We start from the raw sequence: 17,985 nt of genomic DNA on the forward strand, positions 1-17,985 counted from the left end.
CGAAATAGCCGCTGAGTAAATCAAGAAAGAGACATGATTAGAAGTTGCTTTCCCTTCAAAACGGCTACGATCTGGCAGCAATAAATGCGCCAAGTCGCAAATGAATGGATTACGAGCGTCAGACAAAGAAAATAGCGGTGTACTTACTTTGCTAACTAATTTTGTCATATGAAAATTAAGTCTGAAAGTACCCTAGATTTCCTTCGTTGGAACTTTTTACCGGAAATCTTAAAGCGCATTATTGTCGTAATTAACGAATAGCGCTTGAAATGAGCTTTCAAATGCACATAAACACGACCTATTTCGGATAATCCAGTCAAGAAATATGACCTTTAAAGTTTAAACCATATTCGATGTAATGTGCTAATAAATCGTAGATATCTGCCCGTTTGTTTGTCTACGACCATACCACGAATACACACCTGTTCTCGTCAGATCACGGAAGTTAAGCATCGTTGGGCCGGGATAGTACTTGGATGGGGGACCGCCTGGGAACTCCCGGTGTCGTAGGCTATTGACTTTTTCACGTTACATTATTTATCATTACGACTGGGACGTATCTTTTTTACGCAATAGCCGCTGAGTAAATCAAGAAAAAGACATGATTAGAAGTTGCTTTCCCTTCAAAACGGCTACGATCTGGCAGCAATAAATGCGCCAAGTCGCAAATGAATGGATTACGAGCGTCAGACAAAGAAAATGGCGATGTAGTAACTTTGCTAATTAACTTTGTCATATGAAAATTAAGTCGGAAAGGACCCTAGATTTCCTTCGTTGGAACCTTTTACCGGAAATCATAAAGCGCATTATTGTTGTCAAGAATCGATAGCGCTTAAAAAGAGCTGTCAAACGCACATAAACACGACCTATTTCGAATGATCCAGTCAAGAAATATGACCTTTAAAGTTTGAACCATTTTCGATGTAATGTGCTAATAAATCGTAGATATCTGCCCGTTTGTTTGTCTACGACCATACCACGATGAACACACCTGTTCTCGTCCGAACACGGAAGTTAAGCATCGTCGGGCCGGGATAGTACTTGGATGGGGGACCGCCTGGGAACTCCCGGTGTCGTAGGCTATTGACTTTTTCAGGTTACATTATTTATCATTACGACTGTGACGTATCTTTTTTACGAAATAGCCGCTGAGTAAATCAAGAAAGAGACATGATTAGAAGTTGCTTTCCCTTCAAAACGGCTACGATCTGGCAGCAATAAATGCGCCAAGTCGCAAATGAATGGATTACAAGCGTCAGACAAAGAAAATGGCGATGTAGTTACATGGCTAATTAACTTTGTCATAATAAAATTAAGTCGGAAAGCACCCTAGATTTCCTTCGTTGGAACTTTTTACCGGAAATCATAAAGCGCATTATTGTTGTCAAGAATCGATAGCGCTTAAAAAGAGCTGTCAAACGCACATAAACACGACCTATTTCGAATGATCCAGTCAAGAAATATGACCTTTAAAGTTTGAACCATTTTCGATGTAATGTGCTAATAAATCGTAGATATCTGCCCGTTTGTTTGTCTACGACCATACCACGATGAACACACCTGTTCTCGTCCGATCACGGAAGTTAAGCATCGTCGGGCCGGGATAGTACTTGGATGGGGGACCGCCTGGGAACTCCCGGTGTCGTAGGCTATTGACTTTTTCACGTTACATTATTTATCATTACGACTGTGACGTATCTTTTTACGAAATAGCCGCTGAGTAAATCAAGAAAGAGACATGATTAGAAGTTGCTTTCCCTTCAAAACGGCTACGATCTGGCAGCAATAAATGCGCCAAGTCGCAAATGAATGGATTACGAGCGTCAGACAAAGAAAATGGCGATGTAGTAACTTTGCTAATTAACTTTGTCATATGAAAATTAAGTCGGAAAGCACCCTAGATTTCCTTCGTTGGAACTTTTTTCCGGAAATCATAAAGCGCATGGTTGTCGTAATTAATGGATAGCGCTTGAAATGAGCTTTCAAATGCACATAAACACGACCTATTTCGAATGATCCAGTCAAGAAATATGACCTTTAAAGTTTGAACCATTTTCGATGTAATGTGCTAATAAATCGTAGATATCTGCCCGTTTGTTTGTCTACGACCATACCACGATGAACACACCTGTTCTCGTCCGATCACGGAAGTTAAGCATCGTCGGGCCGGGATAGTACTTGGATGGGGGACCGCCTGGGAACTCCCGGTGTCGTAGGCTATTGACTTTTTCACGTTACATTATTTATCATTACGACTGTGACGTATCTTTTTTACGAAATAGCCGCTGAGTAAATCAAGAAAGAGACATGATTAGAAGTTGCTTTCCCTTCAAAACGGCTACGATCTGGCAGCAATAAATGCGCCAAGTCGCAAATGAATGGATTACAAGCGTCAGACAAAGAAAATGGCGATGTAGTTACTTTGCTAATTAACTTTGTCATAATAAAATTAAGTCGGAAAGCACCCTAGATTTCCATCGTTGGAACTTTTTACCGGAAATCATAAAGCGCATTATTGTTGTCAAGAATCGATAGCGCTTAAAAAGAGCTGTCAAACGCACATAAACACGACCTATTTCGAATGATCCAGTCAAGAAATATGACCTTTAAAGTTTGAACCATTTTCGATGTAATGTGCTAATAAATCGTAGATATCTGCCCGTTTGTTTGTCTACGACCATACCACGATGAACAAACCTGTTCTCGTCCGATCACGGAAGTTAAGCATCGTCGGGCCGGGATAGTACTTGGATGGGGGACCGCCTGGGAACTCCCGGTGTCGTAGGCTATTGACTTTTTCACGTTACATTATTTATCATTACGACTGTGACGTATCTTTTTTACGAAATAGCCGCTGAGTAAATCAAGAAAGAGACATGATTAGAAGTTGCTTTCCCTTCAAAACGGCTACGATCTGGCAGCAATAAATGCGCCAAGTCGCAAATGAATGGATTACAAGCGTCAGACAAAGAAAATGGCGATGTAGTTACTTTGCTAATTAACTTTGTCATAATAAAATTAAGTCGGAAAGCACCCTAGATTTCCTTCGTTGGAACTTTTTACCGGAAATCATAAAGCGCATTATTGTTGTCAAGAATCGATAGCGCTTAAAAAGAGCTGTCAAACGCACATAAACACGACCTATTTCGAATGATCCAGTCAAGAAATATGACCTTTAAAGTTTGAACCATTTTCGATGTAATGTGCTAATAAATCGTAGATATCTGCCCGTTTGTTTGTCTACGACCATACCACGATGAACAAACCTGTTCTCGTCCGATCACGGAAGTTAAGCATCGTCGGGCCGGGATAGTACTTGGATGGGGGACCGCCTGGGAACTCCCGGTGTCGTAGGCTATTGACTTTTTCACGTTACATTATTTATCATTACGACTGTGACGTATCTTTTTTACGAAATAGCCGCTGAGTAAATCAAGAAAGAGACATGATTAGAAGTTGCTTTCCCTTCAAAACGGCTACGATCTGGCAGCAATAAATGCGCCAAGTCGCAAATAAATGGATTACAAGCGTCAGACAAAGAAAATGGCGATGTAGTTACTTTGCTAATTAACTTTGTCATAATAAAATTAAGTCGGAAAGCACCCTAGATTTCCTTCGTTGGAACTTTTTACCGGAAATCATAAAGCGCATTATTGTTGTCAAGAATCGATAGCGCTTAAAAAGAGCTGTCAAACGCACATAAACACGACCTATTTCGAATGATCCAGTCAAGAAATATGACCTTTAAAGTTTGAACCATTTTCGATGTAATGTGCTAATAAATCGTAGATATCTGCCCGTTTGTTTGTCTACGACCGTACCACGATGAACACACCTGTTCTCGTCCGATCACGGAAGTTAAGCATCGTCGGGCCGGGATAGTACTTGGATGGGGGACCGCCTGGGAACTCCCGGTGTCGTAGGCTATTGACTTTTTCACGTTACATTATTTATCATTACGACTGTGACGTATCTTTTTTACGAAATAGCCGCTGAGTAAATCAAGAAAGAGACATGATTAGAAGTTGCTTTCCCTTCAAAACGGCTACGATCTGGCAGCAATAAATGCGCCAAGTCGCAAATGAATAGATTACGAGCGTCAGACAAAGAAAATGGCGATGTAGTTAATTTGCTAATTAACTTTGTCATATGAAAATTAAATCTGAAAGTACCCTAGATTGCCTTCGTTGGAACTTTTTACCGGAAATCTTAAAGCGCATTATTGTTGTAATTAATGGATAGCGCTTGAAACGAGCTTTCAAATGCACATAAACACAACCTATTTCGGATAATCCAGTCAAGAAATATGACCTTTAAAATTTAAACCATTTTTGATGTAATGTTCTAATAAATCGTAGATATCTGCCCGTTTGTTTGTCTACGACCATACCACGATAAACACACCTGTTCTCGTCCGATCACGGAAGTTAAGCATCGTTGGGCCGGGATAGTACTTGGATGGGGGACCGCCTGGGAACTCCCGGTGTCGTAGGCTATTGACTTTTTCACGTTACATTATTTATCATTAGGACTGGGACGTATCTTTTTTACGCAATAGCCGCTGAGTAAATCAAGAAAGAGACATGATTATAAGTTGCTTTCCCTTCAAAACGGCTACAATCTTGCTGCAATAAATGCGCCACGTCGCAAATAAATGGATTACGAGCGTCAGACAAAGAAAATGGCGATGTAGTTACTTTGCTAATTAACTTTGTCATATGAAAATTAAGTCTGAAAGTACCCTAGATTGCCTTCCTTGGAACTTTTTACCGGAAATCTTAAAGCGCATTATTGTCGTAATTAATGGATAGCGCTTGAAACGAGCTTTCAAATGCACATAAACACAACCTTTTTCGGATAATCCAGTCAAGAAATATGACCTTTAAAATTTAAACCATTTTTGATGTAATGTGCTAATAAATCGTAGATATCTGCCCGTTTGTTTGTCTACGACCATACCACGATGAACACACCTGTTCTCGTCCGATCACGGAAGTTAAGCATCGTCGGGCCGGGATAGTACTTGGATGGGGGACCGCCTGGGAACTCCCGGTGTCGTAGGCTATTGACTTTTTCACGTTACATTATTTATCATTACGACTGTGACGTATCTTTTTTACGAAATAGCCGCTGAGTAAATCAAGAAAGAGACATGATTAGAAGTTGCTTTCCCTTCAAAACGGCTACGATCTGGCAGCAATAAGTGCGCCAAGTCGCAAATGAATGGATTACGAGCGTCAGACAAAAAAAATGGCGATGTAGTTAATTTGCTAATTAACTTTGTCATATGAAAATTAAGTCTGAAAGTACCCTAGATTGCCTTCGTTGGAACTTTTTACCGGAAATCTTAAAGCGCATTATTGTCGTAATTAATGGATAGCGCTTGAAACGAGCTTTCAAATGCACATAAACACGACCTATTTCGGATAATCCAGTCAAGAAATATGACCTTTAAAATTTAAACCATTTTCGATGTAATGTGCTAATAAATCGTAGATATCTGCCCGTTTGTTTGTCTACCACCATACCACGATAAACACACCTGTTCTCGTCCGATCACGGAAGTTAAGCATCGTTGGGCCGGGATAGTACTTGGATGGGGGACCGCCTGGGAACTCCTGGTGTCGTAGGCTATTGACTTTTTCACGTTACATTATTTATCATTAGGACTGGGACGTATCTTTTTTACGAAATAGCCGCTGAGTAAATCAAGAAAGAGACATGATTAGAATTTGCTTTCCCTTCAAAACGGCTACAATCTTGCTGCAATAAATGCGCCACGTCGCAAATAAATGGATTAAGAGCGTCAGACAAAGAAAATGGCGATGTAGTTACTTTGCTAATTAACTTTGTCATATGAAAATTAAGTCTGAAAGTACCCTAGATTGCCTTCGTTGGAACTTTTTACCGGAAATCTTAAAGCGCATTATTGTCGTAATTAATGGATAGCGCTTGAAACGAGCTTTCAAATGCACATAAACACAACCTTTTTCGGATAATCCAGTCAAGAAATATGACCTTTAAAATTTAAACCATTTTTGATGTAATGTGCTAATAAATCGTAGATATCTGCCCGTTTGCTTGTCTACGACCATACCACGATGAACACACCTGTTCTCGTCCGATCACGGAAGTTAAGCATCGTTGGGCCGGGATAGTACTTGGATGGGGGACCGCCTGGGAACTCCCGGTGTCGTAGGCTATTGACTTTTTCACGTTACATTATTTATCATTACGACTGGGACGTATCTTTTTTACGCAATAGCCGCTGAGTAAATCAAGAAAGAGACATGATTAGAAGTTGCTTTCCCTTCAAAACGGCTACAATCTTGCTGCAATAAATGCGCCACGTCGCAAATAAATGGATTACGAGCGTCAGACAAAGAAAATGGCGATGTAGTTACTTTGCTAATTAACTTTGTCATATGAAAATTAAGTCTGAAAGTACCTTAGATTGCCTTCGTTGGAACTTTTTACCGGAAATCTTAAAGCGCATGGTTGTCGTAATTAATGGATAGCGCTTGAAATGAGCTTTCAAATGCACATAAACACGACCTATTTCGGATGATCCAGTCAAGAAATATGACCTTTAAAATTTAAACCATTTTCGATGTAATGTGCTAATAAATCGTAGATATCTGCACGTTTGTTTGTCTACGACCATACCACGATAAACACACCTGTTCTCGTCCGATCACGGAAGTTAAGCATCGTTGGGCCGGGATAGTACTTGGATGGGGGACCGCCTGGGAACTCCTGGTGTTGTAGGCTATTGACTTTTTCACGTTACATTGTTTATCATTACGACTGGGACGTATCTTTTTTACGCAATAGCCGCTGAGTAAATCAAGAAAGACACATGATTAGAAGTTGCTTTCCCTTCAAAACGGCTACAATCTTGCTGCAATAAATGCGCCACGTCGCAAATGAATGGATTACGAGCGTCAGACAAAGAAAATGGCGATGTAGTTACTTTGCTAATTAACTTTGTCATATGAAAATTAAGTCTGAAAGCACCCTAGATTTCCTTCGTTGGAACTTTTTACCGGAAATCTTAAAGCGCATTATTGTCGTAATTAATGGATAGCGCTTGAAATGAGCTTTCAAATGCACATAAACACGACCTATTTCGGATAATGCAGTCAAGAAATATGACCTTTAAAATTTAAACCATTTTCGATGTAATGTGCTAATAAATCGTAGATATCTGCCCGTTTGTTTGTTTACGACCATACCACGATGAACACACCTGTTCTCGTCCGATCACGGAAGTTAAGCATCGTCGGGCCGGGATAGTACTTGGATGGGGGACCGCCTGGGAACTCCCGGTGTCGTAGGCTATTGACTTTTTCACGTTACATTATTTATCATTACGGCTGTGACGTATCTTTTTTACGAAATAGCCGCTGAGTAAATCAAGAAAGAGACATGATTAGAAGTTGCTTTCCCTTCAAAACGGCTACAATCTTGCTGCAATAAATGCGCCACGTCGCAAATGAATGGATTACGAGCGTCAGACAAAGAAAATGGCGATGTAGTTACTTTGCTAATTAACTTTGTCATATGAAAATTAAGTCTGAAAGCACCCTAGATTTCCTTCGTTGGAACTTTTTACCGGAAATCTTAAAGCGCATTATTGTCGTAATTAATGGATAGCGCTTGAAATGAGCTTTCAAATGCACATAAACACGACCTATTTCGGATAATCCAGTCAAGAAATATGACCTTTAAAATTTAAACCATTTTCGATGTAATGTGCTAATAAATCGTAGATATCTGCCCGTTTGTTTGTCTACGACCATACCACGATGAACACACCTGTTCTCGTCCGATCACGGAAGTTAAGCATCGTTGGGCCGGGATAGTACTTGGATGGGGGACCACCTGGGAACTCCTGGTGTCGTAGGCTATTGACTTTTTCACGTTACATTATTTATCATTACGACTGGGACGTATCTTTTTTACGAAATAGCCGCTGAGTAAATCAAGAAAGAGACATGATTAGAAGTTGCTTTCCCTTCAAAACGGCTACGATCTGGCGGCAATAAATGCGCCAAGTCGCAAATGAATGGATTACGAGCGTCAGACAAAGAAAATGGCGATGTAGTTAATTTGCTAATTAACTTTGTCATATGAAAATTAAGTCTGAAAGTACCCTAGATTGCCTTCGTTGGAACTTTTTACCGGAAATCTTAAAGCGCATGGTTTTCGTAATTAATGGATAGCGCTTGAAATGAGCTTTCAAATGCACATAAACACGACCTATTTCGGATGATCCAGTCAATAAATATGACCTTTAAAGTTTAAACCATTTTCGATGTAATGTGCTAATAAATCATAGTTATCTGCCCGTTTGTGTGTCTACGACCATACCACGATGAAAACACCTGTTCTCGTCCGATCACGGAAGTTAAGAATCCTCGGGCCGGGATAGTACTTGGATGGAGGACCGCCTGGGAACTCCCGGTGTCGTAGGCTATTGACTTTTTCACGTTACATTATTTATCATTACGACTGTGACGTATCTTTTTTACGCAATAGCCGCTGAGTAAATCAAGTAAGGGACATCATTAGAAGTTTCTTTCCCTTCAAAAGGGCTACGATCTGGCAGCATTAAATGCGCCACGTCGCAAATGAATGGATTACGAGCGTCAGACAAAGAGAATGGCGATGTAGCTAATTTGCTAATTAACTTTGTCATATGAAAATTAAGTCTGAAAGTACCCTAGATTGCCTTCGTTGGAACTTTTTACCGGAAATCTTAAAGCGCATGGTTTTCGTAATTAATTGATAGCGCTTGAAATGAGCTTTCAAATGCACATAAACACGACCTATTTCGGATGATCCAGTCAATAAATATGACCTTTAAAGTTTAAACCATTTTCGATGTAATGTGCTAATAAATCGTAGATATCTGCCCGTTTGTTTGTTTACGACCATACCACGATGAATACACCTGTTCTCGTCCGATCACGGAAGTTAAGCATCGTCGGGCCGGGATAGTACTTGGATGGGGGACCGCCTGGGAACTCCCGGTGTCGTAGGCTATTGACTTTTTCACGTTACATTATTTATCATTACGACTGTGACGTATCTTTTTTACGAAATAGCCGCTGAGTAAATCAAGAAAGAGACATGATTAGAAGTTGCTTTCCCTTCAAAACGGCTACAATCTTGCTGCAATAAATTCGCCACGTCGCAAATGAATGGATTACGAGCGTCAGACAAAGAAAATGGCGATGTAGTTACTTTGCTAATTAACTTTGTCATATGAAAATTAAGTCTGAAAGCACCCTAGATTTCCTTCGTTGGAACTTTTTACCGGAAATCTTAAAGCGCATTATTGTCGTAATTAATGGATAGCGCTTGAAATGAGCTTTCAAATGCACATAAACACGACCTATTTCGGATGATCCAGTCAATAAATATGACCTTTAAAGTTTAAACCATTTTCGATGTAATGTGCTAATAAATCGTAGATATCTGCCCGTTTGTTTGTTTACGACCGTACCACGATGAACACACCTGTTCTCGTCCGATCACGGAAGTTAAGCATCGTCGGGCCGGGATAGTACTTGGATGGGGCACCGCCTGGGAACTCCCGGTGTCGTAGGCTATTGACTTTTTCACGTTACATTATTTATCATTACGACTGTGACGTATCTTTTTTACGAAATAGCCGCTGAGTAAATCAAGAAAGAGACATGATTAGAAGTTGCTTTCCCTTCAAAACGGCTACAATCTTGCTGCAATAAATGCGCCACGTCGCAAATGAATGGATTACGAGCGTCAGACAAAGAAAATGGCGATGTAGTTACTTTGCTAATTAACTTTGTCATATGAAAATTAAGTCTGAAAGCTCCCTAGATTTCCTTCGTTGGAACTTTTTACCGGAAATCTTAAAGCGCATGGTTGTCGTAAAGAATCGATAGCGCTTAAAAAGAGCTTTCAAATGCACTTAAACACGACCTATTTCGGATGATCCAGTCAAGAAATATGACCTTTAAAGTGTGAACCATTTTCGATGTAATGTGCTAATAAATCGTAGTTATCTGCCCCTTTGTGTGTCTACGACCATACCACGATGAACACACCTGTTCTCGTCCGATCACGGAAGTTAAGCATCGTTGGGCCGGGATAGTACTTGGATGGGGGACCGCCTGGGAACTCCCGGTGTCGTAGGCTATTGACTTTTTCACGTTACATTATTTATCATTACGACTGTGACGTATCTTTTTTACGCAATAGCCGCTGAGTAAATCAAGTAAGGGACGTCATTAGAAGTTTCTTCCCCTTCAAAAGGGCTACGATCTGGCAGCATTAAATGCGCCAAGTCGCAAATGAATGGATTACGAGCGTCAGACAAAGAAAATGGCGATGTAGTTACTTTGCTAATTAACTTTGTCATATGAAAATTAAGTCTGAAAGCACCCTAGATTTCCTTCGTTGGAACTTTTTACCGGAAATCTTAAAGCGCATTATTGTCGTAATTAATGGATAGCGCTTGAAATGAGCTTTCAAATGCACATAAACACGACCTATTTCGGATAATCCAGTCAAGAAATATGACCTTTAAAATTTAAACCATTTTCGATGTAATGTGCTAATAAATCGTAGATATCTGCCCGTTTGTTTGTCTACGACCATACCACGATAAACACACCTGTTCTCGTCCGATCACGGAAGTTAAGCATCGTTGGGCCGGGATAGTACTTGGATGGGGGACCGCCTGGGAACTCCTGGTGTCGTAGGCTATTGACTTTTTCACGTTACATTATTTATCATTACGACTGGGACGTATCTTTTTTACGAAATAGCCGCTGAGTAAATCAAGAAAGAGACATGATTAGAATTTGCTTTCCCTTCAAAACGGCTACAATCTTGCTGCAATAAATGCGCCACGTCGCAAATAAATGGATTACGAGCGTCAGACAAAGAAAATGGCGATGTAGTTACTTTGCTAATTAACTTTGTCATATAAAAATTAAGTCTGAAAGCTCCCTAGATTTCCTTCGTTGGAACTTTTTACCGGAAATCTTAAAGCGCATGGTTGTCGTAAAGAATCGATAGCGCTTAAAAAGAGCTTTCAAATGCACATAAACACGACCTATTTCGGATGATCCAGTCAAGAAATATGACCTTTAAAGTGTGAACCATTTTCGATGTAATGTGCTAATAAATCGTAGATATCTGCCCCTTTGTGTGTCTACGACCATACCACGATGAACACACCTGTTCTCGTCCGATCACGGAAGTTAAGCATCGTTGGGCCGGGATAGTACTTGGATGGGGGACCGCCTGGGAACTCCCGGTGTCGTAGGCTATTGAATTTTTCACGTTACATTATTTATCATTACGACTGTGACGTATCTTTTTTACGCAATAGCCGCTGAGTAAATCAAGTAAGGGACGTCATTAGAAGTTTCTTCCCCTTCAAAAGGGCTACGATCTGGCAGCATTAAATGCGCCAAGTCGCAAATGAATGGATTACGAGCGTCAGACAAAGAAAATGGCGATGTAGTTACTTTGCTAATTAACTTTGTCATATGAAAATTAAGTCTGAAAGCACCCTAGATTTCCTTCGTTGGAACTTTTTACCGGAAATCTTAAAGCGCATTATTGTCGTAATTAATGGATAGCGCTTGAAATGAGCTTTCAAATGCACATAAACACGACCTATTTCGGATAATCCAGTCAAGAAATATGACCTTTAAAATTTAAACCATTTTCGATGTAATGTGCTAATAAATCGTAGATATCTGCCCGTTTGTTTGTCTACGACCATACCACGATAAACACACCTGTTCTCGTCCGATCACGGAAGTTAAGCATCGTTGGGCCGGGATAGTACTTGGATGGGGGACCGCCTGGGAACTCCTGGTGTCGTAGGCTATTGAATTTTTCACGTTACATTATTTATCATTACGACTGGGACGTATCTTTTTTACGAAATAGCCGCTGAGTAAATCAAGAAAGAGACATGATTAGAATTTGCTTTCCCTTCAAAACGGCTACAATCTTGCTGCAATAAATGCGCCACGTCGCAAATAAATGGATTACGAGCGTCAGACAAAGAAAATGGCGATGTAGTTACTTTGCTAATTAACTTTGTCATATGAAAATTAAGTCTGAAAGCTCCCTAGATTTCCTTCGTTGGAACTTTTTACCGGAAATCTTAAAGCGCATGGTTGTCGTAAAGAATCGATAGCGCTTAAAAAGAGCTTTCAAATGCACATAAACACGACCTATTTCGGATGATCCAGTCAAGAAATATGACCTTTAAAGTGTGAACCATTTTCGATGTAATGTGCTAATAAATCGTAGATATCTGCCCCTTTGTGTGTCTACGACCATACCACGATGAACACACCTGTTGTCGTCCGATCACGGAAGTTAAGCATCGTTGGGCCGGGATAGTACTTGGATGGGGGACCGCCTGGGAACTCCCGGTGTCGTAGGCTATTGACTTTTTCACGTTACATTATTTATCATTACGACTGTGACGTATCTTTTTTACGCAATAGCCGCCGAGTAAATCAAGAAAGAGACATGATTAGAAGTTTCTTCCCCTTCAAAAGGGCTACGATCTGGCAGCATTAAATGCGCCAAGTCGCAAATGAATGGATTACGAGCGTCAAACAAAGAAAATGGCGATGTAGCTAATTTGCTAATTAACTTTGTCATATGAAAATTAGGTCTGAAAGTACCCTAGATTGCCTTCGTTGGAACTTTTTACCGGAAATCTTAAAGCGCATGGTTGTCGTAATTATTCGATAGCGCTTGAAATGAGCTTTCAAATGCACATAAACACGACCTATTTCGGATAACCCAGTCAAGAAATATGACCTTTAAAGTTTAAACCATTTTCGATGTAATGTGCTAATAAATCGTAGATATCTGCCCGTTTGTTTGTCTACGACCATACCACGATGAACACACCTGTTCTCGTCCGATCACGGAAGTTAAGCATCGTCGGGCCAGGATAGTACTTGGATGGGGGACCGCCTGGGAACTCCCGGTGTCGTAGGCTATTGACTCTTTCACGTTACATTATTTATCATTACGACTGTGACGTATCTTTTTTACGCAATAGCCGCCGAGTAAATCAAGAAAGAGACATGATTAGAAGTTGCTTTCCCTTCAAAACGACTACCATCGTGCTGCAATAAATGCGCCATGTCGCAAATGAATGGATTACGAGCGTCAGACAAAGAAAATAGCGATGTACTTACTTTGCTAACTAATTTTGTCATATGAAAATTAAGTCTGAAAGTACCCTAGATATCCTTCGTTGGAACTTTTTACCGGAAATCTTAAAGCGCATTATTGTCGTAATTAATGAATAGCGCTTGAAATGAGCTTTCAAATGCACATAAACACGACCTATTTCGGATAATCCAGTCAAGAAATATGACCTTTAAAGTTTAAACCATTTCGATGTAATGTGCTAATAAATCGTAGATATCTGCCGGTTTGTTTGTCTACGACCATACCACGATGAACACACCTGTTCTCGTCCGATCACGGAAGTTAAGCATCGTTGGGCCGGGATAGTACTTGGATGGGGCGACCGCCTGGGAACTCCTGGTGTCGTAGGCTATTGACTTTTTCACGTTACATTATTTATCATTACGACTGGGACGTATCTCTTTTACGCAATAGCCGCTGAGTAAATCAAGAAAGAGACATGATTAGAATTTGCTTTCCCTTCAAAACGGCTACAATCTTGCTGCAATAAATGCGCCACGTCGCAAATAAATGGATTACGAGCGTCAGACAAAGAAAATGGCGATGTAGTTACTTTGCTAATTAACTTTGTCATATGAAAATTAAGTCTGAAAGCACCCTAGATTTCCTTCGTTGGAACTTTTTACCGGAAATCTTAAAGCGCATGGTTGTCGTAAAGAATCGATAGCGCTTAAAAAGAGCTTTCAAATGCACATAAACACGACCTATTTCGGATGATCCAGTCAAGAAATATGACCTTTAAAGTTTGAACCATTTTCGATGTAATGTGCTAATAAATCGTAGATATCTGCCCGTTTGTGTGTCTACGACCATACCACGATGAACACACCTGTTCTCGTCCGATCACGGAAGTTAAGCATCCTCGGGCCGGGATAGTACTTGGATGGAGGACCGCCTGGGAACTCCCGGTGTCGTAGGCTATTGACTTTTTCACGTTACATTATTTATCAATACGACTGTGACGTATCTTTTTTACGCAATAGCCGCTGAGTAAATCAAGTAAGGGACATCATTAGAAGTTTCTTTTCCTTCAAAAGGGCTACGATCTGGCAGCATTAAATGCGCCACGTCGCAAATGAATGGATTACGAGCGTCAGACAAAGAGAATGGCGATGTAGCTAATTTGCTAATTAACTTTGTCATATGAAAATTAAGTCTGAAAGTACCCTAGATTGCCTTCGTTGGAACTTTTTACCGGAAATCTTAAAGCGCATGGTTGTCGTAATTAATGGATAGCGCTTGAAATGAGCTTTCAAATGCACATAAACACGACCTATTTCGGATGATCCAGTCAAGAAATATGACCTTTAAAATTTAAACCATTTTCGATGTAATGTGCTAATAAATCGTAGATATCTGCCCGTTTGTTTGTCTACGACCATACCACGATGAACACACCTGTTCTCGTCCGATCACGGAAGTTAAGCATCGTTGGGCCGGGATAGTACTTGGATGGGGGACCGCCTGGGAACTCCTGGTGTCGTAGGCTATTGACTTTTTCACGTTACATTATTTATCATTACGACTGGGACGTATCTTTTTTACGCAATAGCCGCTGAGTAAATCAAGAAAGAGACATGATTAGAAGTTGCTTTCCCTTCAAAACGGCTACAATCTGGCTGCAATAAATGCGCCACGTCGCAAATGAATGGATTACGAGCGTCAGACAAAGAAAATGGCGATGTAGCTAATTTGCTAATTAACTTTGTCATATGAAAATAAAGTCTGAAAGTACCCTAGATTTCCTTCGTTGGAACTTTTTACCGGAAATCTTAAAGCGCATGGTTGTCGTAATTAATGGATAGCGCTTGAAATGAGCTTTCAAATGCACATAAACACGACCTATTTCGGATGATCCAGTCAAGAAATATGACCTTTAAAATTTAAACCATTTTCGATGTAATGTGCTAATAAATCGTAGATATCTGCCCGTTTGTTTGTCTACGACCATACCACGATGAACACACCTGTTCTCGTCCGATCACGGAAGTTAAGCATCGTTGGGCCGGGATAGTACTTGGATGGGGGAACGCCTGGGAACTCCTGGTGTCGTAGGCTATTGACTTTTTCACGTTACATTATTTATCATTACGACTGGGACGTATCTTTTTTACGCAATAGCCGCTGAGTAAATCAAGAAAGAGACATGATTAGAAGTTGCTTTCCCTTCAAAACGGCTACAACCTTGCTGCAATAAATGCGCCACGTCGCAAATGAATGGATTACGAGCGTCAGACAAAGAAAATGGCGATGTAGCTAATTTGTTAATTAACTTTGTCATATGAAAATAAAGTCTGAAAGTACCCTAGATTTCCTTCGTTGGAACTTTTTACCGGAAATCTTAAAGCGCATGGTTGTCGTAATTAGTGGATAGCGCTTGAAATGAGTTTTCAAATGCACATAAACACGACCTATTTCGGATGATCCAGTCAGTAAATATGACCTTTAAAGTTTAAACCATTTTCGATGTGATGTGCTAATAAATCGTAGATATCTGACCGTTTGTTTGTTTACGACCATACCACGATGAACACACCTGTTCTCGTCCGATCACGGAAGTTAAGCATCGTCGGGCCGGGATAGTACTTGGATGGGGGACCGCCTGGGAACTCCCGGTGTCGTAGGCTATTGACTTTTTCACGTTACGTTATTTATCATTACGACTGTGACGTATCTTTTTTACGAAATAGCCGCTGAGTAAATCAAGAAAGAGACATGATTAGAAGTTGCTTTCCCTTCAAAACGGCTACAATCTTGCTGCAATAAATGCGCCACGTCGCAAATGAATGGATTACGAGCGTCAGACAAAGAAAATGGCGATGTAGTTACTTTGCTAATTAACTTTGTCATATGAAAATTAAGTCTGAAAGCACCCTAGATTTCCTTCGTTGGAACTTTTTACCGGAAATCTTAAAGCGCATTATTGTCGTAATTAATGGATAGCGCTTGAAATGAGCTTTCAAATGCACATAAACACGACCTATTTCGGATAATCCAGTCAAGAAATATGACCTTTATAATTTAAACCATTTTCGATGTAATGTGCTAATAAATCGTAGATATCTGCCCGTTTGTTTGTCTACGACCATACCACGATGAACACACCTGTTCTCGTCCGATCACGGAAGTTAAGCATCGTCGGGCCGGGGTAGTACTTGGATGGGGGACCGCCTGGGAACTCCCGGTGTCGTAGTCTATTGACTTTTTCACGTTACATTATTTATCATTAGGACTGTGACGTATCTTTTTTACGCAATAGCCGCTGAGTAAATCAAGTAAGGGACATCATTAGAAGTTTCTTTCCCTTCAAAAGGGCTACGATCTGGCAGCATTAAATGCGCCACGTCGCAAATGAATGGATTACGAGCGTCAGACAAAGAGAATGGCGATGTAGCTAATTTGCTAATTAACTTTGTCATATGAAAATTAAGTCTGAAAGTACCCTAGATTGCCTTCGTTGGAACTTTTTACCGGAAATCTTAAAGCGCATGGTTGACGTAATTAATGGATAGCGCTTGAAATGAGCTTTCAAATGCACATAAACACGACCTATTTCGGATGATCCAGTCAAGAAATATGACCTTTAAAATTTAAACCATTTTCGATGTAATGTGCTAATAAATCGTAGATATCTGCCCGTTTGTTTGTCTACGACCATACCACGATGAACACACCTGTTCTCGTCCGATCACGGAAGTTAAGCATCGTTGGGCCGGGATAGTACTTGGATGGGGGACCGCCTGGGAACTCCTGGTGTCGTAGGCTATTGACTTTTTCACGTTACATTATTTATCATTACGACTGGGACGTATCTTTTTTACGCAATAGCAGCTGAGTAAATCAAGAAAGAGACATGATTAGAAGTTGCTTTCCCTTCAAAACGGCTACAATCTGGCTGTAATAAATGCGCCACGTCGCAAATGAATGGATTACGAGCGTCAGACAAAGAAAATGGCGATGTAGCTAATTTGCTAATTAACTTTGTCATATGAAAATAAAGTCTGAAAGTACCCTAGATTTCCTTCGTTGGAACTTTTTACCGGAAATCTTAAAGCGCATGGTTGTCGTAATTAATGGATAGCGCTTGAAATGAGCTTTCAAATGCACATAAACACGACCTATTTCGGATGATCCAGTCAAGAAATATGACCTTTAAAATTTAAACCATTTTCGATGTAATGTGCTAATAAATCGTAGATATCTGCCCGTTTGTTTGTCTACGACCATACCACGATGAACACACCTGTTCTCGTCCGATCACGGAAGTTAAGCATCGTTGGGCCGGGATAGTACTTGGATGGGGGAACGCCTGGGAACTCCTGGTGTCGTAGGCTATTGACTTTTTCACGTTACATTATTTATCATTACGACTGGGACGTATCTTTTTTACGCAATAGCCGCTGAGTAAATCAAGAAAGAGACATGATTAGAAGTTGCTTTCCCTTCAAAACGGCTACAACCTTGCTGCAATAAATGCGCCACGTCGCAAATGAATGGATTACGAGCGTCAGACAAAGAAAATGGCGATGTAGCTAATTTGTTAATTAACTTTGTCATATGAAAATAAAGTCTGAAAGTACCCTAGATTTCCTTCGTTGGAACTTTTTACCGGAAATCTTAAAGCGCATGGTTGTCGTAATTAGTGGATAGCGCTTGAAATGAGTTTTCAAATGCACATAAACACGACCTATTTCGGATGATCCAGTCAGTAAATATGACCTTTAAAGTTTAAACCAT

General features: G+C 40.4%; 31 non-coding genes across 31 annotated transcripts; all 31 read left to right on the forward strand.

The window, feature by feature from the left end:
* Positions 1 to 395: 395 nt before the first annotated feature.
* LOC130617979 (5S ribosomal RNA) lies at positions 396 to 513 on the forward strand. Its single transcript, XR_008979054.1, has one exon. It is a non-coding gene; the product is annotated as a 5S ribosomal RNA (ribosomal RNA).
* A 450-nt stretch (positions 514 to 963) lies between these two features.
* LOC130615235 (5S ribosomal RNA) lies at positions 964 to 1,082 on the forward strand. Its single transcript, XR_008976325.1, has one exon. It is a non-coding gene; the product is annotated as a 5S ribosomal RNA (ribosomal RNA).
* Positions 1,083 to 1,532: 450 nt separating this feature from the next.
* Positions 1,533 to 1,651, forward strand: LOC130615244 (5S ribosomal RNA). Its single transcript, XR_008976334.1, has one exon. It is a non-coding gene; the product is annotated as a 5S ribosomal RNA (ribosomal RNA).
* A 449-nt stretch (positions 1,652 to 2,100) lies between these two features.
* LOC130615245 (5S ribosomal RNA) lies at positions 2,101 to 2,219 on the forward strand. Its single transcript, XR_008976335.1, has one exon. It is a non-coding gene; the product is annotated as a 5S ribosomal RNA (ribosomal RNA).
* A 450-nt stretch (positions 2,220 to 2,669) lies between these two features.
* On the forward strand, positions 2,670 to 2,788 carry LOC130616360 (5S ribosomal RNA). The gene has a single exon (XR_008977443.1). It is a non-coding gene; the product is annotated as a 5S ribosomal RNA (ribosomal RNA).
* Positions 2,789 to 3,238: 450 nt separating this feature from the next.
* Positions 3,239 to 3,357, forward strand: LOC130616361 (5S ribosomal RNA). Its single transcript, XR_008977444.1, has one exon. It is a non-coding gene; the product is annotated as a 5S ribosomal RNA (ribosomal RNA).
* A 450-nt stretch (positions 3,358 to 3,807) lies between these two features.
* On the forward strand, positions 3,808 to 3,926 carry LOC130616014 (5S ribosomal RNA). The gene has a single exon (XR_008977098.1). It is a non-coding gene; the product is annotated as a 5S ribosomal RNA (ribosomal RNA).
* Positions 3,927 to 4,376: 450 nt separating this feature from the next.
* On the forward strand, positions 4,377 to 4,495 carry LOC130615969 (5S ribosomal RNA). Its single transcript, XR_008977054.1, has one exon. It is a non-coding gene; the product is annotated as a 5S ribosomal RNA (ribosomal RNA).
* A 450-nt stretch (positions 4,496 to 4,945) lies between these two features.
* Positions 4,946 to 5,064, forward strand: LOC130615246 (5S ribosomal RNA). The gene has a single exon (XR_008976336.1). It is a non-coding gene; the product is annotated as a 5S ribosomal RNA (ribosomal RNA).
* A 450-nt stretch (positions 5,065 to 5,514) lies between these two features.
* Positions 5,515 to 5,633, forward strand: LOC130617083 (5S ribosomal RNA). The gene has a single exon (XR_008978161.1). It is a non-coding gene; the product is annotated as a 5S ribosomal RNA (ribosomal RNA).
* A 450-nt stretch (positions 5,634 to 6,083) lies between these two features.
* On the forward strand, positions 6,084 to 6,202 carry LOC130617275 (5S ribosomal RNA). Its single transcript, XR_008978352.1, has one exon. It is a non-coding gene; the product is annotated as a 5S ribosomal RNA (ribosomal RNA).
* A 450-nt stretch (positions 6,203 to 6,652) lies between these two features.
* On the forward strand, positions 6,653 to 6,771 carry LOC130615925 (5S ribosomal RNA). Its single transcript, XR_008977010.1, has one exon. It is a non-coding gene; the product is annotated as a 5S ribosomal RNA (ribosomal RNA).
* A 450-nt stretch (positions 6,772 to 7,221) lies between these two features.
* Positions 7,222 to 7,340, forward strand: LOC130615631 (5S ribosomal RNA). Its single transcript, XR_008976719.1, has one exon. It is a non-coding gene; the product is annotated as a 5S ribosomal RNA (ribosomal RNA).
* A 450-nt stretch (positions 7,341 to 7,790) lies between these two features.
* On the forward strand, positions 7,791 to 7,909 carry LOC130615695 (5S ribosomal RNA). Its single transcript, XR_008976783.1, has one exon. It is a non-coding gene; the product is annotated as a 5S ribosomal RNA (ribosomal RNA).
* A 450-nt stretch (positions 7,910 to 8,359) lies between these two features.
* Positions 8,360 to 8,478, forward strand: LOC130617846 (5S ribosomal RNA). The gene has a single exon (XR_008978922.1). It is a non-coding gene; the product is annotated as a 5S ribosomal RNA (ribosomal RNA).
* Positions 8,479 to 8,928: 450 nt separating this feature from the next.
* On the forward strand, positions 8,929 to 9,047 carry LOC130615475 (5S ribosomal RNA). Its single transcript, XR_008976564.1, has one exon. It is a non-coding gene; the product is annotated as a 5S ribosomal RNA (ribosomal RNA).
* Positions 9,048 to 9,497: 450 nt separating this feature from the next.
* LOC130617181 (5S ribosomal RNA) lies at positions 9,498 to 9,616 on the forward strand. The gene has a single exon (XR_008978259.1). It is a non-coding gene; the product is annotated as a 5S ribosomal RNA (ribosomal RNA).
* A 450-nt stretch (positions 9,617 to 10,066) lies between these two features.
* Positions 10,067 to 10,185, forward strand: LOC130617287 (5S ribosomal RNA). Its single transcript, XR_008978364.1, has one exon. It is a non-coding gene; the product is annotated as a 5S ribosomal RNA (ribosomal RNA).
* Positions 10,186 to 10,635: 450 nt separating this feature from the next.
* LOC130615701 (5S ribosomal RNA) lies at positions 10,636 to 10,754 on the forward strand. The gene has a single exon (XR_008976788.1). It is a non-coding gene; the product is annotated as a 5S ribosomal RNA (ribosomal RNA).
* A 450-nt stretch (positions 10,755 to 11,204) lies between these two features.
* On the forward strand, positions 11,205 to 11,323 carry LOC130617300 (5S ribosomal RNA). Its single transcript, XR_008978378.1, has one exon. It is a non-coding gene; the product is annotated as a 5S ribosomal RNA (ribosomal RNA).
* Positions 11,324 to 11,773: 450 nt separating this feature from the next.
* On the forward strand, positions 11,774 to 11,892 carry LOC130615703 (5S ribosomal RNA). Its single transcript, XR_008976790.1, has one exon. It is a non-coding gene; the product is annotated as a 5S ribosomal RNA (ribosomal RNA).
* Positions 11,893 to 12,342: 450 nt separating this feature from the next.
* Positions 12,343 to 12,461, forward strand: LOC130616944 (5S ribosomal RNA). Its single transcript, XR_008978022.1, has one exon. It is a non-coding gene; the product is annotated as a 5S ribosomal RNA (ribosomal RNA).
* Positions 12,462 to 12,911: 450 nt separating this feature from the next.
* On the forward strand, positions 12,912 to 13,030 carry LOC130618995 (5S ribosomal RNA). The gene has a single exon (XR_008979739.1). It is a non-coding gene; the product is annotated as a 5S ribosomal RNA (ribosomal RNA).
* A 449-nt stretch (positions 13,031 to 13,479) lies between these two features.
* Positions 13,480 to 13,599, forward strand: LOC130616527 (5S ribosomal RNA). The gene has a single exon (XR_008977609.1). It is a non-coding gene; the product is annotated as a 5S ribosomal RNA (ribosomal RNA).
* A 450-nt stretch (positions 13,600 to 14,049) lies between these two features.
* On the forward strand, positions 14,050 to 14,168 carry LOC130617223 (5S ribosomal RNA). The gene has a single exon (XR_008978301.1). It is a non-coding gene; the product is annotated as a 5S ribosomal RNA (ribosomal RNA).
* Positions 14,169 to 14,618: 450 nt separating this feature from the next.
* On the forward strand, positions 14,619 to 14,737 carry LOC130620027 (5S ribosomal RNA). Its single transcript, XR_008980760.1, has one exon. It is a non-coding gene; the product is annotated as a 5S ribosomal RNA (ribosomal RNA).
* Positions 14,738 to 15,187: 450 nt separating this feature from the next.
* On the forward strand, positions 15,188 to 15,306 carry LOC130616286 (5S ribosomal RNA). Its single transcript, XR_008977369.1, has one exon. It is a non-coding gene; the product is annotated as a 5S ribosomal RNA (ribosomal RNA).
* Positions 15,307 to 15,756: 450 nt separating this feature from the next.
* LOC130615632 (5S ribosomal RNA) lies at positions 15,757 to 15,875 on the forward strand. Its single transcript, XR_008976720.1, has one exon. It is a non-coding gene; the product is annotated as a 5S ribosomal RNA (ribosomal RNA).
* Positions 15,876 to 16,325: 450 nt separating this feature from the next.
* LOC130619033 (5S ribosomal RNA) lies at positions 16,326 to 16,444 on the forward strand. The gene has a single exon (XR_008979776.1). It is a non-coding gene; the product is annotated as a 5S ribosomal RNA (ribosomal RNA).
* A 450-nt stretch (positions 16,445 to 16,894) lies between these two features.
* LOC130614904 (5S ribosomal RNA) lies at positions 16,895 to 17,013 on the forward strand. The gene has a single exon (XR_008975995.1). It is a non-coding gene; the product is annotated as a 5S ribosomal RNA (ribosomal RNA).
* Positions 17,014 to 17,463: 450 nt separating this feature from the next.
* LOC130616287 (5S ribosomal RNA) lies at positions 17,464 to 17,582 on the forward strand. The gene has a single exon (XR_008977370.1). It is a non-coding gene; the product is annotated as a 5S ribosomal RNA (ribosomal RNA).
* Positions 17,583 to 17,985: the final 403 nt, after the last annotated feature.

The sequence above is a fragment of the Hydractinia symbiolongicarpus genome, chromosome 11, assembly GCF_029227915.1.
Source record: "Hydractinia symbiolongicarpus strain clone_291-10 chromosome 11, HSymV2.1, whole genome shotgun sequence".
Classification (NCBI taxonomy): domain Eukaryota; kingdom Metazoa; phylum Cnidaria; class Hydrozoa; order Anthoathecata; family Hydractiniidae; genus Hydractinia; species Hydractinia symbiolongicarpus.